General features: G+C 40.2%; 1 pseudogene; it reads left to right on the top strand.

The window, feature by feature from the left end:
* LOC120320445 overlaps positions 1 to 18,199 on the top strand; it is a 133,128-nt pseudogene that overhangs the window by 17,080 nt on the left and 97,849 nt on the right.

Below are 18,199 nucleotides of genomic sequence, written 5' to 3' on the forward strand. Positions count from 1 at the left end.
ACTAAGCGTTAAGCACGGTAAAATTTAACCGAGCACTTACATATTTAGAAAATAAAGACTGAGAACCGTATTGTTAAATTTTGTATAATGTCTGGACTTTAACATTTCTTAGATGTGTCAACTCTCTATTAAACCAAGGAGGATTGTTAGAGATAGACGGATAGTACATCGGAACACAAAAGTTAAAAAATGATTTAATTGGATTATAAAAATATATATCTACGGCATCGGCTATTATAAAGATCGGACCAATTAGAGCCAGATATAAAAAGATTTAGCCTCCGAAAGTTTGCCCTACGAAAACAATAAATTCGTTTGGTTGACTTAACTGGCCTCACTTTTATTACGGTACCTGTATCGATTGTCACTTCGAAAGTTGGATGGTATGGATCTTCTGGTTGACTAAGAGGTGCTACTCTAGTCAGAAACACACTTTCTGGACTTCTAACAAAGCATAGATCCAACAAACGACCAAGAGAATTTCGAATATAATTAACTTGCGACAACGATATGTCGAGCAAGCCGTCAATAAAGTCATGATGTGCTGTAGGCAGAAGAATGTTCGACCAAAGACGTTATAATAACAAGATGCGTAACGGCCATACATTGGTTTTGCACTATGCAGCCACTTTTTTGGTGACGACCAAAATTGCTCTCTTTGCGCTCGCCTAAAATAGAACCGTTAAAATCTAAAAATAGAATTGTCTTGCTTGTATGAGTAAAAACAATAAAGGAGATCGTGTGCATGTGTGCGTGCTTATGCTAGAAGACGATTTTAGGGCCGAAATCAATTTTGATTTAAGAAACAAATTTGATTAATGTTTTGGTCAATTTTGATTCGTAACTCTTATGGTTTGAAAAAAGTTTTTTATACCCGTTACTCGTAGAGCATTTCTTACCATCCATAAGAGCGCGCCTTTTTAAAAATATCAAAATAAAATATAAAAAAAATAATTTAAGTGAATCTTATTACATTTAAAAAATAAATATTTCAAAAAAATAATTCATAATCTAAAATATTATTTTTAAAATATATAAAAATATGGAAACTTTTTATTGCAAAATTGATCTTATTGATGCACGAAGTGCGGACATAAGCACCGAAGAATCATTGTCGTCTTATGTTTTTCACACGTCGCACGCTGAATACTCTAATAAAAAATATTCTAATATAATACAATATATTCACGAATGGATTATTCGAGTTTAAACACCTTCCGTTTGGACTAAAGAACAAACCTGATGGAATAAGCCCCGGAGAAGACCTAACTAATGCCATTGCAGACTTAGAAAAGCCAAATAATATCACCGAAGTGCGACCATTTTTTGGACTCACTGGATATTTTCGGAAATTCGTACCCGGATATGCAATAATATCAGAGCCATTGCGAATCCTCTTACGCAAAGAACAAAAGTACAAATTGGAGCAGTCACAAGACGATGCTTCTGAAAAATTGAAGATATGCCTCACGTCAAAGCCCGTTGTAATCCGGTAGCTACCGGATATATGCTGAACATGAACATACAGATGCAAGTACCGTTGGATTAGCCGGAGTTTTAATGCAAAAAGATGACGATCAACTAAAGCCAATTGCACATTAAAGCCAAGCCACATACAAGCCGTCGTCGAGTCGTTGGAACGATTTAAATACAAAATTTATGGAAAAAGTTTATTACGCTTTAAAAACGTCCATGGAAAAACGAGAGCTGATACCGCGAATTGCAAGATGGTGGTTGCGAATACAAGGGTTTGACATCGACATTGTTCATAGAGCAGGAACTCACATGTGCCACGTTGACGAGTTAAATAGAGCGCCAGTTGAAGAATCACATGAGATGGAGACAGCATCCCTGAAGATTTTTAAAACAATCATAGATGACGCTGACTGGTTGTGTGCCATACTTCAAGATGAGAAAATCCAGAAAATAGTTGCTGATATGAAAGCCGAGAAGAAATTACGGGTATGTGATCGAGCAAAATCGCCTGTTTTGCAAATATGACAGCTAGATGCTTTGGGTTGTGACGAAACAGTTGAAATTCCATATCCTCCACGAATGCCACGACAAAGCCGGACACATGAGCACAGATAAAACCATCAGTTCGATTTTGAAGTATTAACATTTTAGCCGTCGTCATGTTTCCTCGGCCCTAGCTTCATCTGTAGTCGTTGCTCTTCTCGATCTCATTGTCGTCATTGTCGTTGTCTAGGGATCAGCTTTTTCATACTAGTGGGGTTTTCGTAAAGAGCCAAAAGCCAATCCCGCGTACATTAGTACATGGTTCTGATTACATGCAACAACCAAAACAAGTGCACTCATTCAAAAGCGGACAAGACAAAACGAAAAAAGTGTGGGCTTGGCAGTTAGGGGCTGTTTGTTGGCGGGTAAAAAAAATTCTTTCAGTCAAAGATTTGTTGCAGCTGGTGATTAGACTGCCAAGCCCACGTACGGGGGTTCTCGGATAGCGAACCTTAAAGGAAAGCAGTTGTATAATGCAATCATTTAGCCGCAACACAAGCTGAATTATGTTATCTCAGGAGCCTACATTCTGGCCTTTAGATCTTAGGAAACTTAACAAAAAGTAAATCCCAAGCAGTAATCACAGCCAGGCACTTTTAGAACTTCCATTTGACCCCTGCCAGGTGTTTTTTCATTTTTTACCTCATCTGCAACACATCGAGCGGCCGTATAGGACCAACTGGGAAGGTTAAAAAAAAAGTTGTTTTTGAAATACATTTTTTTTCGCCCCCTGGTAAACGAGCAAGACATTGGTCGGTTGCTGTAGTTTTAAAATCAACACTAGCTGCACCTGCAAAAGCATTAAATCCAGCAGACGCCCACGTGGCAAGGTATATGCAAAAGAACAGATCACGTGGCGCAAAAAAAAGGCAAATTCTCGTAGGCTTACAAAATCGCTTAAGAAAGAAGAAGCGGAAGCACAACAACGATACTTTGAAGATACATTGTGAAGAGCCCCTGGAACTAACAGAAACTGATGTATCCCGGCGTAACTCAGGAAGCTTGGCTGATCATCTCAAAAAAGTATTTCAACCGAATCCAGCTACCAATTTAATTACACTCCCCCCTCTAATCGTAAAACACACAATCATACACGCCAATTAGCTTGTCTTTCCAAGTTATTTGAAAATGTTATGCTGTTGGCAAAACATGGACCTTTGAGCAAACTAACCGCCTCACAACAGAAATTCGCTCTGCTTTTGAACTTCGTGAATATTGCCTAGCTATATACCCAGACGTTGTGTAAGCATTCGATAGAGTATGGTTGGATGGACTTCTGTATGCAATAATCAAGTTGCTGCTTCTAAAGACATACGCTTCAATAGTCTCATACCTGTACGAAAGAGTGTTCGCTGTAAGATGCAGTTCAAGCGATAGCACAATAGAAGCTGAATTGCCCCAAGGAAAGAGATCTGGGCTCAATCCTATACACGGCCACGCTATACATGTCTATACAATGTCTTGCAAATTTGCGCACACGAGTACATAAAGAAAAAGGCAAACAGATTAAGTTTTTATACCCGTTACTCGTAGAGTAAAAGGGTATACTAGATTCGTTGAAAAGTATGTAACAAGCAGAAGAAAGCGTTTCCGATCAATAGCCGAGTCGATCTGGCCATGTCCGTCTGTCGTCCGTATGAACGTCAAGATCTCAGGAACTACTAAAGCTAGAAAGTTGAGATTAGGCATACAGACTCCAGAGACATAGAAGCAGCGCAAGTTTGTCGATTCATGTTGCCAAAAACTGTCAGTGTTGAAATTTCTTCTTGGCACATCCACTAGCTGAGTAACGGGTATTAGATAGTCGGGGAACTCGACTATAGCGTTCTCTGTTGTTTTAATCTCATTTTTACAATTTGTTTTTCCTAGCAACTTTAGTAATTAAATGTTTTATCTAATTTGTATTAAAAAATTTGATTGCTTGATGCGTGAATTGAACGTTCTAACCACGAGCCTTAGACATACTAAAGTGGTGTCCGAATATTCAGCCTTGCGATAGTCACTGTAATCAAAATTTAGCGCTACTTAGAGTGTACCCACTTAAAGTGTAAGTCGCGTGCATAAAGTAGGCACGACAAATAGTCATAACTTTACACTTAGAGCCATTAAAGTTTAATACGTTATCACGGCCCCAGGTTTGAAAGCTATCTAGATCGGATTGTAAGTCCAAATGGCGAGAAATGTCCTTATACTGGAGACATAATTTTACATCATTCGCGTACATAAGTACACGCGAATGCTTTAATATTAAGGGAATTTCGTTAATAAATAATGTAAAAAGGAGCGGACCTAGGTGGCTCCCTTGTGGGACGCCGGATGTGACTCGGAGAATACAAGAAAGAGAATTTTTAAAGAGGACCCGTTGCGTCCTGCCATTCCGATAACTTAGAATCCAGTCTAGGAGATCAACACGGAAACCTAATAAATCAAGTTTCCTTAAAAAAAGTGAATGATTAACAGAGTCGAAGGCATTACTAAAATCCGTACAGATGACATCTGTTTGAAGATTATTTTTGAACCCTGTACTACGAAGGAGGTTAGCTCCAGAAGGTTGGTAGCTGTTGATCTGCGTTTTATGAACCCATGCTGACATGGTGATATAATAGACCTACAAAGGTGATGAAAATGAGGAGTGATAACGTGTTCAAAAAGCTTAGGCAGACAATTTGGAGATTCCTCTGTAATTGCTTGCATCCGATTTTCTACCTTTTTTATGGAGAGGGATGACAAAGGTCTCCTTCCATATATGGGGAGCTGTGAAGATTCCAGAGATAAGTTAAAGAGTTTCAGTAGAGGCTTGCACAAGGCTTCCGCACAGAACCTAAGGACACAGCAAGAAATTACGTCGGGACCTGGAGAATAGACAGTCTTAACTCGCTGAAGATCATAAGGCAGTGAGCCTTCGTTTAGAGTAGGACAGAATATTAAATTCGACTTTGATACCGCGTAAGAGTAAGGCTTATGGGAATGAAGTAACGTAGAATATGTGGTTTGAGAAAACTTGGCAAATAGATCGGCTATTCCCTGATCCGATGTTACCGTAGTATTTTCAAAAAATAGCGAGGAAGGGTAACTGGTTGTTTTGGGCTTAGTGTTAACGAAATTATAAAACTGTTTGGGATCCTGTGCGAATAGGAACTTACAATGGTTTAAATAATTCTTATAACACTAAGCGTTAAGCACGGTAAAATTTAACCGAGCACTTACATATTTAGAAAATAAAGACTGAGAACCGGTATTTAAATTTTGTATAATGTCTGGACTTTAACATTTCTTAGATGTGTCAACTCTCTATTAAACCAAGGAGGATTGTTAGAGATAGACGGATAGTACATCGGAACACAAAAGTTAAAAAATGATTTAATTGATTATAAAAATATATATCTACGGCATCGGCTATTATAAAGATCGGACCAATTAGAGCCAGATATAAAAAGATTTAGCCTCCGAAAGTTTGCCCTACGAAAACAATAAATTCGTTTGGTTGACTTAACTGGCCTCACTTTTATTACGGTACCTGTATCGATTGTCACTTCGAAAGTTGGATGGTATGGATCTTCTGGTTGACTAAGAGGTGCTACTCTAGTCAGAAACACACTTTCTGGACTTCTAACAAAGCATAGATCCAACAAACGACCAAGAGAATTTCGAATATAATTAACTTGCGACAACGATATGTCGAGCAAGCCGTCAATAAAGTCATGATGTGCTGTAGGCAGAAGAATATTCGACTATTCTTCTGCGGACCACTTAGTGCCTGGTATATCAAAGTCACGTAGAACAACTAGTTGGTCCCTATTGGACAGTTTATTTGAAACGGATTGGAAAGCGGACAAATGGTTTATATATTCAGGAAATTCAGAAGTCGGCGGAATGTAAGAGCTCGTAATATAAACATAGCTATCAGAAAATGACAGCTTTACGCATAAGAATTCTAAGTTACGGAACTCGTCAAAAAGTATCTCCTCTGACGTGAGGGTTGACATAACAGCAATTAGGACTCCACCTCCCCGCCTGGAGGGACGATCATGCCTGTATACTATGTACATACCTGGGAAAACTTCAGAGTTAAGTACATTCGGTTTCAACCAAGTCTCTGTAAACACAATAATATGGGATGCAAAGGAGAGGCTATCTGAATACAAATTAGTAAGCTTACTACACAAGCCTCTCACATTTTAATAACAGATAGTCAGACTAGAGTTTAGTTTTCTGAAGATAAAAGGTAGAAGTAGTAGAGGGGATGTGGCAGTGATCTGGCTACGTGAGGGAAGTTTAATACCCAAGGGCCCTTATTTTCTATTTTTAATCTTCGCTTCGAACTCTTTCACAACCATACTATCCGGCCAAAAGTCGCCAGAACATATGGTCGAGAATAGCTCATTAGGGACAGTTATCTTGAAAGATGAGATGTCTCTAGCGTATTAAAGGATAAATATTTCCATTTTATGTTGTCGGCTTTTATTTTGTCTTGTATATAAGTCAATACATCAGATAATGTTTGACCAGGGGAAAGCCGAGAAACGAAAATTTTTCTTTGGTGGAACCACCGAAAGGGGTTTTGGCACTGCAGGTTGTCAATATTCCTTTGTGTTGGTAAACTATTAGGAACGGGTGGAATCACCGGTTGAGAAAACAGTGCGGACAAAACGGAATCTGTAGCAATCCCATGCTGGACTCCCTCCACAACGGATTGATCGGATTGCTCCGAATCTTTTTTAGCTGCCGATCTTAGCAACATTTGTGGGTTTGCTGCGATCGTGAACGGATCAGCTGTGGAGTCCTGTTGATCGCTTGCGGGGGTTGCGGGCATTTCCCTTAGCCAGCCTACCACCAGCGGCTTTCTTGCGCTTTGGAGATTTCTATATAGCTTGAGGCTATTAAATTGTGAATCTAGCGCGGAAGATCATCAGCTCAACGAAAACTATCTCTAGCCACGCCAAAACTGCTGATCAGTCCTTTCAAGCCACCTTTAGTTTGGCGCATAAAGAGTTTCATTGCATTCGCAACTCCTAGGCAAGTATCATAACAGTCTTTTAGATTAGGGCCTTTCGCTAGGTCATCACTTGCCACACCCACGCTAACGCCCTCAAACAAAAACTGTCAGTGTAGAAGACTCTCCTTCGCACTTCCACTAGCTGAGTAACGGGTATCAGATAGTCGGGGAACTTGACTACAGCGTTCTCTCTTGTTTTAAATATACAAAGCAACCCACAAGCTGATTAAGTTACGTACTGGGTATACATCTAGAGATATGGCTCTCCTGGCGTAAACGATTCACCTGAGACTAAAAGAGAGAATATACTGTCTTGGTTTGCATACTCATACGCTCAAAAACTGATTAACATTATCCACGGACTCTTTTTAAAATGTATTTTTATATGTGCCATTATTTGTTTCGCAAATTTCTATCGATAAAATGATTACACAGCTAAGTAATATATATATTTTTTTTTTTAATTCTTTCTTATTCCGCTCGGGAACTTATGGCTTCTACGAGAGCCTTCCATCTAACTCTGTTTTGTGCTGTCTGTTTAGAATTTTCCCATGTGATGTTTATTTGGGCAAGTTCTTGTTGAGCGGTTCTTCTCCATGTTGCTCTGGGCCTTCCTACCCTCCTGCTTCCTTGGGGTTCCAGTCCAGTGCCATCCTTACTATGCTACTAGGGTTTCTCCTGAGATCGTGCCCTATTCACATCCATTTCTTCTTCCTTATTTGGGTGTTTTGGGGGGGCTCGCACGTAACGTGCCACAGCTCAGTGTTGGCTATTCTGTTTGGCCAGAATATCCCACATATTATTTTCAGGCATTTGTTGCTGAAAGCCTGTAGCTTCTGCGTTATTTTCTTCGTGGCCATGTTTCACTTCCGTATAGCAGTATGGATTTCACACACGCATTGTAGATCCTGAGCTTTGTCCGTCGGCTGATTTGTCGGTCTCTCCATATGCGGTATAATCTCCCAAATGCTGAGCGGGCTTTGCCAAGACGGCTGGAGACATCATCATCCACTCCACCACTGTTGGATATGATGTTGCCGATTGGGTTCCCATTTATGTTGATGTTTACTTGGCTGGAATGGTTGAAGTGCATAGCTTTTGTTTTCGCTTTGTTTATCTCGAGCCCTACGCTGCTGGCTGTCCTGACGAGTTCGTCACTTTTCCTCTGTATGTCGTTGAGTCTGTGCGATATGAGACAGATGTCGTCTGCGTAGTCCAAGTCCTCAAGGTGTCTGGTGAGGTTCCACGTAATTCCGCGCTCGGAAGAGCATACTTCGCTCATTAACTCGTCGACTACGATGTTGAAGAGAAGTGGTGACAGCGGGCATCCTTGCCGAATTCCGGTGTTTGTCTGGAAAGGTGCACTAGTTTTCCCGTTGTGCAGTACCGCCAGGCTGGCATCGTCATACATCGATTTGATGATGGCGATGAGATTTGCAGGTACTCCTCTTCTTGCAAGTGCTCGCCATATTGCTGCTCTTTCAACTGAGTCGAATGCCTTCTTGAAGTCGATGAACAGGAGGTAAAGCGGGGCTCTCCATTCCACAGCTTGCTCGGTTATTATGCGTAGTGTATTTGCCTGGTCTACGCAACTCCTGTGTGGTCTGAAGCCTGCCTGTTCGTCTTGGATTGTTGGCTCAATTTTTTCCTGGAGGCGTTCGTTCAAAAGTGTAACTAAGATCTTGTAGCTGTTGTTTTTGAGCAGTGTTATCCCTCTCCAGTTGTTGCAGTCACTAAGGTCGCCTTTTTTGGGAAGCTTTACAATGATTCCGCTTTTCCAGGAGGCTCGCCTTCCCATATGCGTGAGAGATGTGCAGAGGGTATCCTGCTACTCCCACTTGGCGGCACAACACTCCTGTAGTCTATGGCCACGTTTGGTGATGTGGTGTGGCTAATTCCCATGAAGTGTTGGCGCCATCTTTGGATTTGTGCGTCATCATTGGATAAGAGGTTACCTTCTAGATCTCTGACTGGTTTGTTCTGTTTGTGATATGTTCCAGTGATCCGTGCAATCTGCTGGTATAGCGAGCGCATGTTGTTCTCGCCGGTTGCTCGTTCTGCGTCTGCCGCAAGTCTATCCAGCTGTGCTCTATTGTCCTTTCTGGCCGACATTTTTACCGCTCTGCATAGTCCGCGATACTCCTCACGGTACTGTGTGAGCTGGTCCGCCAGAGGCTTCAGGTGGTTCCTCCTACTAATCAGGTCCCAGGTCCCTTCAGATATCCACACTGCTTTTCCACGTTGTTGCAGCCCAATTATTTGCTCAGCTGTCTGCAGGTGCGCTCCCAAGGGTGGTCTTCTAGGGGGATCAGTTGTTCCCGCAATGTGGACGTCATTCTCGTCCTCAGAGTGGAGTCGCTAAGGAGGTGCAGGTTCAGAGGGGGCGCTCGTCGGTGTTGGCTGTTATCAGTGTTCCTTGAGTAGTTGCGGTTTAACTTTATTTCAAGTTCTCCAATGACCAATTCATGATCACTGTCTATAGATGCTCCCCTTTTGTTCCGAACCTCCAGTAGTGTCCAGTGAGTGTCTCCATTTCCTGCTAATGCAAATGTGGTCGATCTGGTTGCGCGTGTTACCACTAGGAGATGTCCAGGAGTATTTGTGGAGATCTTTGTGTGGGTATATTGTGCCGCCGATGACCAGTTGGAATAGCTGGCAGAGTTCCACTAATCTCTCTCCGTTGTCATTGCGAGTCCCAGTTCCATGTTGGCCCATGACAGATCTTAGTCCGGTGTTTTTGGGGCCTACTTTCGCATTAAAGTCACCCATGAGGATGTTAATGTCACCTAGCCGCGTCTTGCTGAGGGTTGCTGTGAGGGCAGTGTAGAAGTCGCCCTTGGTGTCGTCTTTGCCGCCTCGAACTGTGCTAATCTAGATGGTTCTCTCAGAGTTCTAACATTCCAATGACCAATTCGTGTCCGTTTTGATATGCCTATGGTCGTCATCCAATTTGGGGGGCCGTTTATGTTTAATTCTCTCGTTTCTCTTTCGGAAATCGGTTTAAAATTTTCGACCGATCTGCTGATTGGCCAGATGCGGCTTATCCCAGTGGTGGGGCTGCCACCTATGAAAGAATAGTTTCTAAAAACTAGAATAGTATCTTTTTTTGAGAGGATAGTTTGTGTAGCCATGCTCTCGTCATGGGTGGGGTTTGAACCCACAACCTCGTGTTTGACAGGTCGTTGCGCTATCCACTACACAACGAGGTGTAATTATTAGAGCTTATCAATTTTTTCGCGTCAACATCAATGAAAAATAAGTTTAACTTTAAGATTTTATGCACTTATTCCTTAAAGAGAAAATACTATAAATAAGAGCATGTTAGGTTTTTTTTTCTTTTGGACCTCCTGGTACGTAATTTCTGGGAGGAATTTTCTGAGACGATTTAAAACATTCACTTCATAATTATACATCCACTAATGATTCTTGTAATCATATTTGTTTTTAACCCAGCTTTTTAACACTTTCCCTAAATTGGGGATTTAAATAATACCAATACCTAAGGGCAACAACGGGTTTACCCTATAGCCAAGACGTCATACATCTCGAAATCTTATGAGCACATAATAACTTCTTACTTTATTATACCCGTTACTCGTAGAGTAAAAGGGTATCCTAGATTCGTTGAAAAGTATGTAACAGGCAGAAGGAAGCGTTTCCGACCATATAAAGTATATATATTCTTGATCAGGATCAGTAGCCGAGTCGATCTGGCCATGTCCGTCTGTCCGTCCGTATGAACGTCGAGATCTCAGGAACGACAAAAGCTTGAAAGTTGAGATTAAGTATACAGACTCCAGGGACATAGACGCAGCGCAAGTTTGTCGATTCAGGTTGCCACGCCCACTCTAACGCCCACAATCCGCCCAAAACTGCCACGCCCACATTTTTGAAAAATGTTTTAATATTTTTCCATTTTTGCATTGGTCTTGTAAAAGTCTATCGATTTGCCAAAAAACTTTTTGCCACGCCCACTCTAACGCCCACAAACCGCCAAAAGCTGCCACGCCCACACTTTTGAAAAATGTTTTGATATTTTTCTTAGCTGTAATTATCTCAGTATAATTGGCATTTAAGTTTAATTTATAATTTTTGATCCCGTTTACATACTTTTCAACGAATCTAGTATACTCGTATAGTAAAGTAACGGGTATAATGATGACATATCTTTTGACAGCACAAGGGTACTAATATGCCTACATAAGTTTCTATGCGAATTCAAGCTGCTGAAATGGTCATCTAACAGTAAACAGGTTTTTAAGGAAATTCCCGATGATGATATTCGAACACCTTAAACTCGACAAAACGCTGAAAAACTAGTGTTGAAACGTTGGGTTCGCTCTGAATGTCAGTAAAGAAACAATTAAGTCTATATTTCTGGCCGCAAGCTTACACCACCAAGCGGTGGTAAGCTCTGAAACAGCAAATTTATATGATGTATTAGGTCACTTCGCCCATGTAGTGGTAAAGGCAATAATATTTGTGCAGACGCTAGACTTAGGTTTGGACGATGAGCTTCCACGCTAATCGCAATCCTTTAATTACAATGCAAATTCATATATACATATTTGACGGAAAAGTTTCACTCAATGAAAAAATACACACATACGCAGCAGTGTATGCAAGTAGTACAAAAGGTAAGTACAAAATCAATTAAGTTTCGTCCGGTTGCTTTGTTCTAATTCACGAGCGCTGAACTTACGTATAGAGTGGGAAATGAATTACACCTGCCAAATTAAAAGGCAACACGATATTTTTGGAAAGATTCAAAGGTAAAAGGCTGTCCCATTATCAGGAGCTGCAAATGCGAAACAAATGGAAAAATATTTGGCAAAACGTTAAGGAATGACGGCGAGTTCTACTACAAAATGACAACTTGAAGGTGATGAATTAAGCAACATGATGGAGCGGACCCCGTCCGAGTAGTAGACGTTAAAACTTCATTAGACATATTTAAACGATCAGTAACTAATTTAGCTAGCGCCGCTTTTGAAGAGAGATATCCAGCTTATTTTATGAAGCAACGGTTACAAAAGTAATCCCATCACAAAAGAAAAAAGTTAAGAGTGCAGTACTCCCAATTTGCCTGGCGATCATAAAAGGTCTGGTAAGCCATTCCTGTCAGCGTATATTACTACTTGACATAGTGTGAAATTAAGCAAACTCTGTATTTGGCAAGCTTGATTTGAGATATGCTGCGGATATGAAAGGTCAAGGTCATAAATTAAGTCAGGTTGAATACGAAGGTATTATTGATGGCATTTAAAGCGCAATCAATTATTCTTAACTGTACTAAAAAAGCAAGTCAGTATGAGAAATCTAGGTCAGCAGCAATAAACAATCAAGAAATAAATAGGCAAATATCAAGGCAATCGAGGCAAGCATTTGCCGTCCTAACAGCTTAGATAACTCTGCAAGCTGATTGCTAGCGTTCTTACTGACAGTCGCCATAGAACCATCAGCCTAATTCTAGTAATCTATAGATCCACTACAACAAACTCAGGATCATTTCCCGTCGAAGAAAATATTTCCGATCTTTTCGGAAAATTTAATTCAGCTGTACAGAATTATGAATGTTTATGAATGAATACATATGTTTTAATCATACAGCTGTAGGTTGGAACGTCGTTGTGAATTATAGTGCGAATATAGTTACTATTTGAAATTCCATGTGATGTTATCCATTTGACAAACGATATGATATAAAGTGTAAGACTAATAGATCCATTATACTTTAACCTGTGTGCAAATTTATACAGACTACAATACGACTTGAGGAAAAAGGTTTGTTATCACTCTTCGTAACAGTACATTCAACACTATCACTCACATCCCTTAAGGCCACATACACCCTTTTTGAGCATGTAAAAAACTCTGCTGTGGAACAAATGACAAAGACAATTCGAAAGATTACAACAAAATTGTCTGAATCGGACAAACTAACTCTTCTTCAAAAAAGTTTGGCGAAACTAAAGGAATCAGAGTGGTAAACTCCAATAATAATATTTCACTATTTCCCTTATTTTGGGAGTCCATGGAATTTCCATGAAAACGTTTGGGGAGTATGACTGTCAAACTGCATTTTCATCGTTCTTCAAAAGAAAGGACATTAATCGATTCACGATGCGACTTGTGTTTTATGAAGTATGACTAATTTCAAAAGTTGTGATGGGAATGAAGCCGTAGACGCAGTATGTGTTGGCTAGGGCGAGCTTGTGGCAACGGAATGGTTTCTCGATTTCGAAGTAAATGGTATATGCTTTCTAGTGAATTTTCATGTAACGATGTGCAATCGGCATAATTGTCAGGTCAAACAGAGTCGAAGGCTACAAATAGAGAGTCCATTGCGATATTCAATAATATGTGCTTCACTGAAATTACCGTGATAAGATCTTTCTAAAACAAAATTACCTTCTTTTATACCGACGTCCAAGACGATCGATATTCGAGAAACGAGTGCGGGAATGGCTAAATCAGGCCAAGCTCGTCCCTGTGTCCTCCGCCGGTGGTGGTGATATCGGAGCCTAGTGATGCTCCCGTAAGGGACATCTTGCCTGTCAATCCAGAAACATTTTACACTATCACTAAGTTTCCCAAGATCAGGTTAGAATATATAAAAATACAATGTTCTCCTTGCACATTATAATTTAATGTTACGACGGATAAGTCCATTTAATTAAAAACTGTTTGGTGACACCAGGAATCATATTTTGACTACCAGCAGTGAAAAGTTCTTGCGGGATTGAACTACATTCTGGCGGAGTACCACATTATGAGACCCAGTGATCTACAGCCAATTACCTATTTAAATTAAACTTATCATGATTAAGGTCAACGCAGGTGCGAGTGTACAACATTCCCAGCATCTGGTTCTGTTTATCTTTGACCAAAACACTTTTCATTAATCACGGCGCAGTCCCAAAAAAGACCGCGGAAGTAGCAAATTCGCCCTCCCTTACTATTATTACTATTATAAATATTCTAAGTCTCCCTGACCTTCCACATTTTAGTGAACGTTACCCGGAATACATTCTAAAATTCGGACTGCAAACAGCACATCAGAACCTATCAGACACACATACTAGAACTAAATGCAGGGACACTAAGTAACGCATTAATTTGTGCCGGTCTCACGACTGAGTGACTCAAAAAGCCGCGCTATAACCCACTTGCTGACGCAGCATTTAGTCGGATGCTTGTGCACAGCTGGCAAACACAGCACATTGGCGTGGATGCTATGATTTCGCAACTAATGTTAGTTTTAAGTCAAAAAATGGTATTCTCTTTGTTGTTATATTATATACAGCTGAATAATAAACACAACTGAATAATAAACACAATACCTCAAACGGCATTACTTAAATCTGGGTTATTGGTCTACTAAGTTCCAAGGCAAGTAGTTTTAAAAAAATTCCTTCACCATAAATATTAACAAATATACTACCAACTGGCGCAGCAGCTCGGCGGATACCCTTTCCCTATATAGCAGCTACGTGCCAGTTTCGTCGTCGATAGCTTTGCGATTTCGAGAATACAGATATCGAGACAGTAAACCTAACAGAGGCATTTATATATTGCCCACATTAATTTTAACAAACTATAAATATATACGAATTTTAAGTTTATATACTCTATCAATCTTTTATTTCAGTGTTAGAAGTGTTATGTATAAATATTTGGAAAAAGAAGGCGAACTGAATTTTCATAAAATATTTAATGAAGTCTTGGGTAAGTATGAATCTACATATGCTGAAAAATTTGTAACTATATAAAACTATTCGCAGGCTATTTATTGTTCAAAGACTTTTGTGAAAACGACTCAGATGAACCTATACAGCAACTTAAGTTTTTTGAACAGGTAAAATACCTTTTTCTTATTGGAAGTTGTATTAACTCTTTCATTTTTTATTTAGATAAAAATTTTTGAAAAAACAGAATGTTATGATGAGAGAAAAAAAATGGCAAGAGATATTTATGACAATTTTATAATGGAGGAAATGCTGTCGCACACCTATGCAAGTAACCATTAATAAAAATTGACGAAATGTAATTTTTCAACTTATATTTATAGGAATACTCCAAGCATGCTGTTGCGAGTGTCCAAAAATATTTATTAAAAAATGAGGTTCCGGTTGAGTTATTTGAAGTAAGCGATTTTATTAAAACAAAAAACTTTAATTTCATCAAGCAAATGCCATTAAATAATTCCATGGGTGGAATTGTGACGTTCGTTTGTTATGTGTGACGTTCTTATTTACTATAAGCTCTTACTATACGAGTACGGATATATTTACATTTTTCAATTATAATGTTTTAACTAGTGGACACACCTTAATATAGTGGACACACCTTAATATATCATTATTAAAATTTTTATTACTTCTACTTGAATTTGGGTAAAATGGGCGCACGCTGTGAGTAAGCTAAAACCATATCTGATCCTGTTCTTTTAAATGGGGATCGGTTCAAGAAACAGTATATATATCTGTTCCTCTTAATTTGGACAATTTTAATCTTCAAATTTTACTATATAGATCCAGTTGTCTGATAGACATTCTTTCGTTTGACAGTGCACAGGTAATTGGAATTACCCTCATTTACCACGACATTAACCGTCCTTATTCTTTCACAATCCGCCGTGATCGCTTTACCAATTACATGTCGTTGTTATATTGTCCCTAGTTTCCATATCCAGTGCTGCCCATAGTCTGATATATCCATGGATATCCCTTTCGATTTCTCCAATCCGCGTGGTTCCGGTGTTGCAGACCGCCAAAGGTGATCCCCTGCGGTTTCGTGTGTAAATTCTGCCATTATGTTTACCTTTTTAGAATTTTTCTAGCTCCACCATGTATCGATGGTTCCTTACTACAGTGGCCGACCCTTCTGAACAACTTACGGCTTTAAGTTGCTCCCTCTTCAGAGGCCTGCGGAAGGCTTGCGGCGTCATACCTCCGCTTGATATCCTTACCGGCTACGTCCTTTTTCTTCCTGCGTGTGATCGCTCATTTTCAAACGCCTTGGCCCTTAGGGCTCTCGCGACCACACTCCGACCCATCTTCAGATGATACCGTTTGCCGCCATTGTCGGCGGCCACGTCTCGATTGGCCGCGACTGTACAGTTGCACCTGGTCGATCTCCCGTCTCTAAGGAGACTACCGCTTAACGTGTCCTCTAGCTCATTTGCCACACCTCGTCGGATAGTTCCACATCCGGGATTTCTACTCGGTCTCCTCTGGTTTTGCAGAGGATGGGAACCGCAACGCCTAGGGTGATGCCAGTAGCTGGAGATAGGAATCATTACTCCATTTCGCCCCTGGTTGTTCCCCGACCGCGCACCTACATATTCGGTCCAAGGCTATTTTTGTATTTCGCCTATCTTAGCTTTTTCAGGATATAATTTATCATAAGCATTGGTTTATGCGTTCCTCACCTCTTTTTTTATCACGATCACGATGATCACGCGAACGGGACGTGATTTGAAGTAGCTTGTCGATCGTAACGTTGATTTCGCTTTGAATCGCCACCGACAGTCTGTCGCGCGACAAGCTTTGACTCTACGCCCTCGTCGGTATCGTCACACTTAGCACTGCGAAATCCATCCTCGTCCATATATTTTTTTTTACACCACAGTACTAGGGCGTCTATGATTTTTCGAAGGTACCGCCCGTTTGTAATTTGTATCTTCAAACTCGTCGGTCAACGTCGACAGGGAATGCAGTTGGCAGCAATAGTAGGGCCCGATAGAAGATCTCATTTATACGTTACAGATTCTCATTGTAGTTATGCTCTGGGACCGCATCAGGGCTTGCGTAGTCTTTGTCCTTGTCCCTGATTTTGCAGTTGGACTTCTCCTGCCAGCTTCGTCATAAAGCATGCTTAGGCTATGAATAATTTTTAAAGCATTGCTCTGGGTTTCATGTTCAGACCGTGTTTCATAGCTAACTACTTGACCTGATCCAAACGCTTCGCCGTCATAACAAAGTTCCATTCCAAGGATTTTTATACCCGTTACTCGGAAAGTAGAAGGGTATACTAGATTCGTTGAAAGGTATGTAACAGGCAGAAGGAAGCGTTTCCGACCATATCAAGTATATATATTCTTGAGCAGGATCAATAGACGAGTCGACCTGGCCATGTCCGTCCGTATGAACGTCGAGATCTCAGGAACTACAAAAGCTAGAAAGATAAAATTAAGCATATAGACTCCAGAGACATAGAAGCAGCGCAAGTTTGTCGATTCATGTTGCCACGCCCACTCTAACGCCCACAAACCGCCGAAAACTGCCACGCCCACACTTCTGGAAAATAATTTGATATTTTTCATTTTTGTATTAGTCTTGTAAATTTCTATCGATTTGCAAAAAAACTTTTTGCCATGCCCACTCCAACGCCCACAAACCTCCAAAAACTGTCGGTGTAGAAGACTCTCCTTCGCTCTTCCAATAGCTGAGTAACGGGTATCAGATGGTCGGGAAACTCGACTATAGCTTGTTTTTGAATATTCTCGCGGTGATGTCACGACTGGCACAAGTTACTTCTTGTTTCCTTGTCCAGAACAACCACTAACTGATTTCCTACGTTATATTCCAAGGATGTTGCCTTCTTCTCATAAAAAAATCCTTTTTGAAAATACAAAGTTCGAATATAACACTGTGTTACAAAAGTATGCTCCTATTTAATTACATTGACGGGGAGCAAAAAAAGGTTAAATTAGGATGCACATGCTTCTTATGTGGTGTCACACCAAAATCCCTGGAGCAAGGTTTTTTGACGCCAAGGCCACGTAAACGAAAATCGTCTCAAAACCGTCGGCAAGTGTAACCCAATTTTTTCATTTTATTACGATTTTTACTTAATTTACCTACTCTAACTATGTAATTGCTGAACTTCTTCATCTTACCACCATAATGAGGTATCTTCTTAATTTGTACAAGGAATTGTCCTATGTGGTTCTCAGACAGCTGCATTGTTGGGCTTGCCATTTTATCTATCAATACATTTACTTACAATTGAGTGTTTATTGACCGATTTTGAATTTTATGATTTCATAGTGGTGTCTTATTATTATTACCAATTCTTTTATGTCCTCTAACGTTTGTTCCTTACAATTAATAAGTCCCTGATAATTTATTTAAGAAGTTATATCAAAAAAGATGTCGACTGGTTTGGGATTTGTCAGAG

This window comes from Drosophila yakuba, unplaced genomic scaffold (genome assembly GCF_016746365.2).
Source record: "Drosophila yakuba strain Tai18E2 unplaced genomic scaffold, Prin_Dyak_Tai18E2_2.1 Segkk50_quiver_pilon_scaf, whole genome shotgun sequence".
NCBI classification, from domain to species: Eukaryota; Metazoa; Arthropoda; class Insecta; order Diptera; family Drosophilidae; genus Drosophila; species Drosophila yakuba.